Source organism: Ursus arctos, unplaced genomic scaffold (genome assembly GCF_023065955.2).
Source record: "Ursus arctos isolate Adak ecotype North America unplaced genomic scaffold, UrsArc2.0 scaffold_9, whole genome shotgun sequence".
In the NCBI taxonomy this organism is placed as follows: domain Eukaryota; kingdom Metazoa; phylum Chordata; class Mammalia; order Carnivora; family Ursidae; genus Ursus; species Ursus arctos.
The window spans coordinates 21,616,180-21,625,897 of NW_026623111.1; the positions used below are offsets into that span (position 1 = coordinate 21,616,180).

The following is a 9,718-nucleotide window of genomic DNA, read 5'->3' on the forward strand; positions in this document are numbered from 1 at the left end:
ACGTTAATCTTGAGTGCTCAAAACAAGATAAATAGAGGGGATAAGTAGAGATATCATATAGACAATTGGATACGCAAGTCTGAAATTTCAAGGGAAATCCAAACTGAAGACGTAAAGTTTGGGGTGATTATCATCATCATATATTTTGTATCAATTTCATTATATTGGATAACATTTTTGAGTCAGTGAGAATAAACTTCCAAGTGAGGAGAAATAATCGGAAGAAGTCCAAGGGCAGAGCACAATTGAGAGCCGGGAGAACAAGAATAACTATCAAAGGATAATGAGAAGGAAATAATCAGATTCCATTCACAGTCATGGGTTACTTTTAAATTGTCAGACATTTTAATATGATACACTTTAATCATTGAAAATGGTATATTGAAAAGAATATTATATTCCTGCTACAGATGAAGAAAATAATTTGGGGGATCACCTTACTCAAGATCACATATTTTAAGTAGTGAAGATTATATTTGAATTCTGGTGTTGCAATTTCAAGTCAAATAAATTTTATTTCACACTATTCAACGAAGTGACCGTTCCTTCTGCATTTGTGTCTTTGGGTCCACTAGATAAAAATATCAACTCTGAACTTTGGCTTAAATATTGCATCACAAATTTGTGTGTCATCCTTGCACAAGGGCCATGCTAATCTTCTGTGTATCATCCCAATTTTAGTATAGGTGCTGTTTGAAGCAAGCACGAATATTGCAAAAAGAATATCAACCAGAACAATTTTGTAAGAATCATCAGAGGTGATACACAAAACCAATACTTTTGGAAAGATTTAGAGGTGGGTAAGGAGGATGGGAGAATTTGAAGCAAGGGAAGGGGAATAGCAGGGAATATGAAAGCTTGGGGCTCTGTAACTGAAACGTAGGCCTGAATATGTTGTTCTGTAGAATTCCTGGGTTGTCGAGGATCAGGATGAGACACTAAGAATACAAACATGATGTCTTTGTTAGCTATGAGATGAATAGGACAAAAAAATGTGAAGAGCCCAATATCAGTTTTAACAAAAGCTTGAAAAACAATTAAACACCTCCTAGCTAGATAATGGAGTCCATACTGATTTAAAGGTACAAATAGAATCCTATGATACGGACACATCTCTTGTTTTTATGTTTCCTACTAATCCTCAAGTGCCATGGTTCTCTCCAGGCAGGAATTTCAGAATCTCCATTTTATCCATTTTAGAGCTTCTTCATCCCTGTGAGTGTTTCGTGTCAATTTTTCTTAGTATTACAATATAGATGCCTAATATTACAATAGATGCAGCAATGAACTAAGAAGTAAAAAACAAACAAACAAACAAACAAACAAAAAAACCTTTCACGTAGCTTTTCAATATTCATTGCTAAGGATCTCTTCTGGTCAGAATAACTTTGAATGTTCACAATTTATATTACAGATATAATTTTTTGAAAAGAATTATTATGTCTTGAAAATAAGCATGTGTCTAGGATTTAGATCTAAATAGAACCTGTATGAAAAAGATGAGTTGGTGGGACACCTGGGTGGCTCATTTGGTTAAGTGTCTGCCTTTGGCTCTGGTCGTGATCCCAGGGTCCTGGGTTGAGCCCCGCATCGGACTCCCTGCTCAGTGGGGAGCCTGTTTCTCCCTCTTCTTCTGCTGCTTCCCCTGCTTGTGGTTGCTCTCTCTCTCTGTCAAATAAATAAATAAAATCTTAAAAAAAAAAAGAAAAAGATGAGTTGGCAAAGTTATAAAATATCTCATCTCCTGTATTTGATATCTACCTATAATATTTCTGAGTTTTATAATATCAGTTTTCAGATGTGTATGTGGCACAATGATGTCTCATAAAGCTTAGTTTATCAATATTTATGAATACATTTTATGGGTCACAAAACTTGCTAAAAGTTTACAAGGACTAAAGACAATAAAAATATTTCAGGACAAAAGTGAAATAAGAGGGGCAAGCTATGCTATGGAAAATTCTAGGTCTGATGAGAAGTTAAGTGTGATTCCAGAGTTCTTAAAATCCTAGTAAAAGTGTGGATCACGATGGGCCCTCAACATAACCAATCCTATGACACTGGAAGGACCATAAGGAAAATGCTTACCTACTCTGATTCTTCTTGACAGTAGTCTCTATCTAATGTTACACTATTTGTGTCAGTACAAAAGCCTGAGGAGATCATCTAACATCCAAGATCAAGAAGTAGACTCTGGAATATGATGGATTTTTGCCCTTGCTTTCCATAAGTACTTTTTGTTTTATACCAATTGTTCTTAAGCATAGTTCATGAACACCAGGGGTCCCTGGGATAATTCCTTTTCCTGAAAATAAGAACTAGATCTTTAAATATATTCTCTTTTCTCCTTAACTTTCTTAAAATAAAGAATTGAAGTGAAAGAAAATCATGTTCTTTATAAAGCATTTGTTGACTTGAATAACAATCATAAAGCTGTGAAAACAGAAACTCCTCTTAAACTCAATTATAGATACCCTAGTAGTTCTTTGCAGTCAGCTCTTCATTTGCATGAATTATCTTTTCAAATTGAAATGTATTAAAAGAAGAAAAAATGATTGTTAAACAAATCTACATGCATTAAGCAGAGCTTTTTTCCCCCCTATGCTTTGAAAAATTCCCCACACCGTATTGGGGTTTGAATAAACAACAATATTTATTAATTCACAAAGATTTATATAGTTGTGATTATGGACAGGGAAAAATACGAGAAAAGTCAAAGTTTACAAAACAAAATCTTTAAAGTAAGCAAAAATTTCACATCAGTCAAAAACATTAAAGCTTGATGCTTTGAAACTCCAAGTGCTAAGCCTTGGGCATAAAACAAGAAAAGGATGAGGTTGACTGAATAAAACACACATTCGCCAATAGTTGGCAGGTTTTGAAAAGGTTAAGATATGAATGTTGGGCTTTATATACGTATAAATATGTATTAACGCTTGTCTATAAGTATTTAAAATTATTTAGAGATACCATTCTTCAGGAAAACAGAAAATAAAAAAAATATTCACAGATTGAAAACACAATAAAAGAAACACTAAATGCAATATTTGGGACAAAATATCTATGCTTGTGGTGGCCTTTAAATATCTAGAAAATGTTTTAAAAAACTACATTTCTTGACATTGAATATTTAGGTAGAATTTGAAATTTAACTTTTGCTTTTACATTAAATGAGGAAAAGCACTTCCTTTCTCTTAATCAAATGCAGTTTTACGCCTACCAAGCAATGTTCAGAAAAAGCAGAGCTGTCATCAGAAAGCCAATTAAAGAGGGAGACTGAAATTCTACTTGTAAAGAGAACTTGATAGGACAAATGTAGGATCTTGCAGCTAGGATTTTAGAGACAGACCTTGAGTAAGAAGGGTCATTGGAGCCCTTATCAATGCATTGTCACTTTGGAAGGTGTCAATTAGGGCTGTCATTCTGGAGGATTCTTTAATTTATTTGTGTATGCCATTTATTAAACTAAAAAAAAATTATCAACCAGACTTACTGTGGTGATCGTTTTGCAATATATACAAATACCAAAACATTATATTGAACAACTGAAACTAATATAATTTATATGTCAGTTATATCTCAATAAAAACAAAGAAAGACCTAAAGACAATTTATCAAGACAGCTATAGAAAAGCACTATTTCCGTTGCTTTCTTTCCAAAGGCAGATTTTTTTTGGACCAAATCAAGAATTTTGTGAAACGTATTTTATTATGTGAGAGTCTCAACACACATTGGACTGGCTCCTCTTGGTTTTACGGCTTCTCACTTGCATTCCATGTTACTGCTTCTTAATTCTACCCACTTTACTCTTAATTTCGTCTTAAACATACCCCTATTTCACTGTTATTTATTTTTGGTATAAGGGTGTCGTGATAGTTTTATTATTTCATAATTCTTTCAACAGCTGGCACAGTTTCTCCCAATTAGGGAATTCTCTTTATTTTTGGGGGGGGAAGTACCTATATAGGTTATTAATTTGGGAGCTAGGGCCTCAAGGGCTATGCTGGCTGGGAGCCAGTTGAAAAAGAAATGTTTGTGGCTTCTCTGTACACAACAAGAGAAAGATGAGTTTTATCCAAAGAATGAAGGTTTTCTAAAAGGGTAGAAGAGGGAACCAGCAAGATTGAGGGAAACTGAAACAAGGTGATATGAGGGACAGTGAATTATCACTCTCTTCCCCACTCAATGCACTGAATGAAAGCTGACAGACATTTTTAAGAACTGTGATGACTCCAGCTCATTTCCAAATATTTGCAGACATGAAGTAAACCTCATCCCTACGCTATTCCGGGTCTTTAAATCCTGCCATCTGTTCTTATGTAGTATAGGCATTAATGGTTTGTGGAATATGAAGCAGGTGCTGAATTTCACACCTGGGTATATTCTTTTTTTTTTTAATGTTTTTTTATTATATTATGTTAGTCACCATACAGTACATCCCTGGTTTCTGATGTAAAGTTCGATGATTCATTAGTTGCGTATAACACCCAGTGCACCTTGCAATACGTGCCCTCCTTACTACCCATCACCAGTCTATCCCATTCCCCCACCCCCACCCCCCCGAAGCCCTCAGTTTGTTTCTCATAGTCCATAGTCACACCTGGGTATATTCTATGTAACAGGCAGAACATACTCCTATCAAGAAGCCAGAGAAAACCATGAGAATATAAGTGCATTGGGAAATTGCAGAAATGTTATGAAAATGTTAAATTTTCATGGTCTATGGAATTCTACCAAGTTTTTTTTAAACATGAGAAGTATACCTAAATATGATTTTTAAAAATCCGTATTTTCCTCCTCTGGATGTAGCTTAAAAAGTGGTACTCAGGAAATAATGCAAAAGGGAAAAAGGAACCAACTGGTTCAAAATTCTCATTTAGTCTGTGGTTAATTTATCTCATTTATGTGTCCAGATATTGAACTTCAAAAATCCAAATACATGTATTTAAAAAAAAAAAGCCTAACAAATTAGCATAAATGCTCTCTTTCTATTTTGAAATATCCTGATTTACTTTTCAGCTCCAAAATAAGTTACTGTCTCTCACGACATTCATTTAAATGATCATTGGATGGGTTATTCTTTGATGAGTGCAAGTTATCTATTTACTCATTCAACAAATATTTACTGACTGTTTCCCACATGCCAAACGTTGCTGGAAGGGTTAAGTTCACAAAAATGAAGAAAACATATTCTTCATCCTGTATGTACTCAGTAACTAGTAGAATGACAAGTAAACAAAGGTGTTTTGTTTTTAAGCAAATTAAAGCGTGTTTCATAGCAATACATGTAGTAGAATCTGATTTGTTAGAAAGTGTAAAAACATGTAGATACAAATTCTTGTATGAAACACAGAACACTGAATGTGGTGGGAATAGGGGCAGGAAGGGAAGACAGGAAGACTATTACTTTTCACTTTATACGCTTTATATCTTTCTGTACTGTTTAGATGTATTTTTGATCTGTGTGAATGTGCACATATGCATATACCTATTATATGTAAAATAATATAAATATTATATAAAATACAATATAGAATATACACAATATTTTATACACACACACACACACACACACACATCAAGCAAGCACTTCTTACAAATTAATTGAAGTCTGTATCCACTGACATTTCCTTATTCTTTCCTGATGTTCCAGAATACCATCCAGGATATCATATTGTATTTAGTCATCATGTCTTCTTAGACTCCGCTTGGCTGTGACATTTTCTTAGACTTCACTTTGTTTTTTGTGACTTTGACAGTTTCAAGGATGACTGGTCGGATATTTTGTAATGTCCTTCAATTGTCATTTGTCTGATATTTTTCTCGTGATTAGACTCAGGTTATGGATTTTAGGGAGAAAGCCACAGACGTAAAGTGCCATTTTCACCACATGTCAAAGGTACATACTATCAACGTGGGATCATTGTTGATGTTAAGCATCTTGCTGAGATGTTTTTGTCAGGTTTCTCTATGATGAAGTTACTCCTTTTTGCCCCTTTCCACAGTGTATTCTCTGAAAGGAAGCTGCCATGCACAGCCCACTCTTCAAAGCCTGGGTTATTCCTGGAGGTCAAGCTCAGGAAAATGTGTGTGTGTGTGCAGGGTGGAGGGTGTGGGGAACTAAGTGTGTGTGTGGCAAGAGGACTAAGACTCCCAAGAGTTTCTTATTGCTACTATAAGTCACACTAAGCCACCAGCAATTTGTCAAAATTGCCATTTCAGTGTTTCTCTTGTTTATGGTCCTAACAGTTTCTGCTTCATGTAAGAGGGTCTCAGCTACTACTCTCTGGAGTCTTCTAGCTTTCTAGATCTCAGGTTGCAGTTTTCCCTGCAATCTCAGTTTATTGATAGGTCTGAGAAAAGTCCTTGAGTGTTGGTTTGTCCAGATTTCCCTTATTGTAAAAATGGTGTGCTGATTTCCTAGGGTAGTGTGACAAAGTATTGCAGAGTTGGTTGGCTTAAGTAACAAATTTATTTTTTCCCCTGTTCTGGAGGCTAGAAGTCTGAAATCAAGGTTTCAGAAGGATTGGTTTCTTCTGAGACCTTCCTCCTTGGGCTCTAAGTGGTCATCTTCTGTTTTCTCCCAGTCTTCGCATGGTCTTCCCTCTGCAAGTATCTGTTATTTCCTCTTCTCACCAGGATGTCAGCCAGTCATATTGGATTAGGGCCCACCCTAATGATCTCTTTTTAACTTAGTTACTTTATCTCCAAATATAGTCATATTTTGAGGTACTGGGAGGTAGAATTTCAGCATATGAATTTTGAGGGGACACAACTCAGACCATAGCAGATAGCAAAAACAATTTTCAAGCTCTTTTACATGTTGGAGCTGAAACAGGGAAGTGCCAGTAAGCAAATTTTTAATGTCAATGTTCTCTGTGCTGTGCTCAGGTGTGCTAAATATTATTAGCAGAAGATCCACAGTGAATTATCACGAAATAGTCTCTATTAGCCAGGGTTCTACAGAGACAGAGAACCAATAGGAGATATAGATCTGTACTATTCCTACATCTATCTACTATATCTGTCTATCTGAAGAGATTTATTATAAAATATTGGCTCAGTTGATTATGGAGGCTGAGAAGTCCCACCAACTGCCCATCAAAAAATGGAGGAGCTCAAGAAGACGCATGGCATAGTTTGAAGTCCTGAGAGCCAGAGAACCAATGGTCCCAATTTCAGTCGAGGTTTGAGATCCAGGAGTTCTGAGGGCAGGGGAAAGTCGATGTCTCAGAATCAGAACCAAATAATTCATCATGATTATTGCCAAAGCCAAAGAGGATGATCTTTTAAACTAGAGAGGAATATGACTATACTGTCAGGAGCTCAATTCAGTAGGGAGGGATAGTGAGCTGCCAGGTGTCAGAATGGCCAATTGAAGCAACAAGCCATAAAGTATGAAGCCTTTAGTCACTTACTATGATGATATAAGCAAGTCATAAGACAAAAAAAGAAAGAAAGAAAGAAAGAAAGAAAGAAAGAAAGAAAGAAAGAAAGAGAAAAGGAAAAGAAAAAAGAAAAAAGAAAAGAAAAGAAAAGAAAAGAAAAGAAAAGCCAACTGCATTTTCTCCCATCGAATGGTACACTGGTTAAAGGTCATATGGATCAGCATACACATGGGGATTGTTCTACTTTTGAGGGGGCCATGAACAGAAGGCTATGCAGTTTTATGGACTATGGGGAATTGGCAGAGGGAAGAGGTAAGAGTGTAAAAGACTGGGTACTGAGTCAGAGTTGGGCTAAGTTTAAGGTTCCTCCCTTCTCCACCATAAGAGGACCTTAGGAAGGTTCAAGAAGAACTATTCCCATGGCCTCAGATAAAGACACCTAGGGATGAAGACACCTGGACTAAAATTGCAAATATGGAAGAGAGTGTGGCAGTCTCCGAGGGCCTACTTCTTTGACTTCAACTGTCTGCAGAAATGGTGATACACTGGCTGTGCGCCAAGCCTGATATGAGGAAAATCCCCCCCTTCTGCCCCCCGCAGCCTCCCAGATAAAGCCTTTTCAATTGACTATGATCAAGCCAAAAAAATCACATGTAGGTTTTTAACTAGGAGTCAGACTTCTCATATGTCAAATTATCTCCGAAGGAATTGAAACTTCAAAATGGAAGCAATTATAATCTTCAATATTATGAAGGCTAAAAATAATAAAGCACATATTTAAAAATAGTTTTTACATTTCTTGAAAGATTTGGTTATAATGCATAGGATACCCTCATCAAGTGCTTGCAATATGCTTTCAAATACAGCAAAATTACTAAGATTTTCAGAATAGTTATCTTTAAAATCAATGAATACACAACTGATTTTCATTTGGATTTAGGGAAAGAAAATTTGGGAACAAAATTTGATGAATTTGGGAATCATTGAGGAAACCAAGTGAACTCAAATAAGTATCTTTTTATTGCAGTACAATGAGTAAATAAGTAAATAATCTATATTTCAAAAAGCAGTAGTTCTCAAACTTCACCTTTAAAAAAGCTTGCAAAAATGCTTATTATGGTAACAATTAAAGACTTTGATCAGTATATCATAGGTAAAGCCTAAGATTCTGCGTTTTTATAAACTAGTTGAGATAATTCTTATTTACATAGCCTTTAGACTTTGGGAGACATTGCTATGTGATTGATTGAAGGGCAAAATTATATTATTCCAAAATGAAGGGAAGTAGTTTGAGATGTTGGAAAAAAAATAGTCTAGTAGCTTTTAGTAGTGTCTGATCTGAGGTCTGCCAAGGAGTCTTGCTAAAAAAATTACCTAAGTAATCTCCTGAGGTCTTAGTTTCTTCATTGTTAGAATATGTTTATTTAATTGCACAATTTCAGTGTTTCCATTGAGTTCTAAAATTCTATGTGGATAACTAAATAATGATATTATTAGAAAAGTCCTTTTCCCACTTTTAGAATCACTCAAAATCTCACAAATATGTGATTTTTTTTTCAAATTGGCACAGTTTTATTTAAACTATTTCTTGGATTTGAGAGGCATTCACAATGTTTGTACACAAAGGATGCATTCCAGGAAATGGAAGTGCTCACCACTCTATGGACTCCTTCTTTTTATGTCAGAGTGGCCTTTGCACTTATTTTTATAGTTAAAAAGGATAACAGATTTTTCATGAAAGAGCTGGACAGTGAAAGATTTATTAATTGATTATAACAATTGATAGTTATGACTATCTCAGGTTTCAATTTTATTTTCACTTCTTTATAACAAGTGAATTATAAACAATTATTTTCTTTCATAGAGTGAATCCTGAATTCCCAAATGAAAAAAAAGTGAGTATTTGGTACAATAAGGTTTTTATTTTAATTTATCCAACTGATTCTATTCCTTTCTGAAACAATATAGAGATATGGTTAGGTGCAAAATGTTCAGATGTCAAACTGCCCTATTAAGGCCAAATTCTATAACTGTCTTGCTGAAAAATATTGGGTAACTGCTTAATCATCTACAACTCAGTTTTTCAGAATCTATAAAATGGGGATATTAAGGGGGGCCTGGGTGGCTCAATTGATTAAGTGTCTGCCTTTGGCCCAGGTCCTGATCCTGGAGTTCATAGATCGAGCCCCACATTGGACTTCCTGCTTCTCCCTCTGCTCCTCATCCTACTCATTCTCTCTCTCCCTCTCTCAAATAAATAAATAAAATCTTTAAAAAAAAATAAGGATGTTAATAATGGTGGCTATCATTTGCTTTTCTGTAATTCGAT

At 35.3% G+C, this 9,718-nt stretch overlaps 1 non-coding gene across 1 annotated transcript; it reads right to left on the reverse strand.

Annotated features, from left to right (window-relative positions):
* Positions 1-602: 602 nt before the first annotated feature.
* LOC113266795 (U6 spliceosomal RNA) lies at positions 603-706 on the reverse strand. Its single transcript, XR_003320515.1, has one exon. It is a non-coding gene; the product is annotated as a U6 spliceosomal RNA (small nuclear RNA).
* Positions 707-9,718: the final 9,012 nt, after the last annotated feature.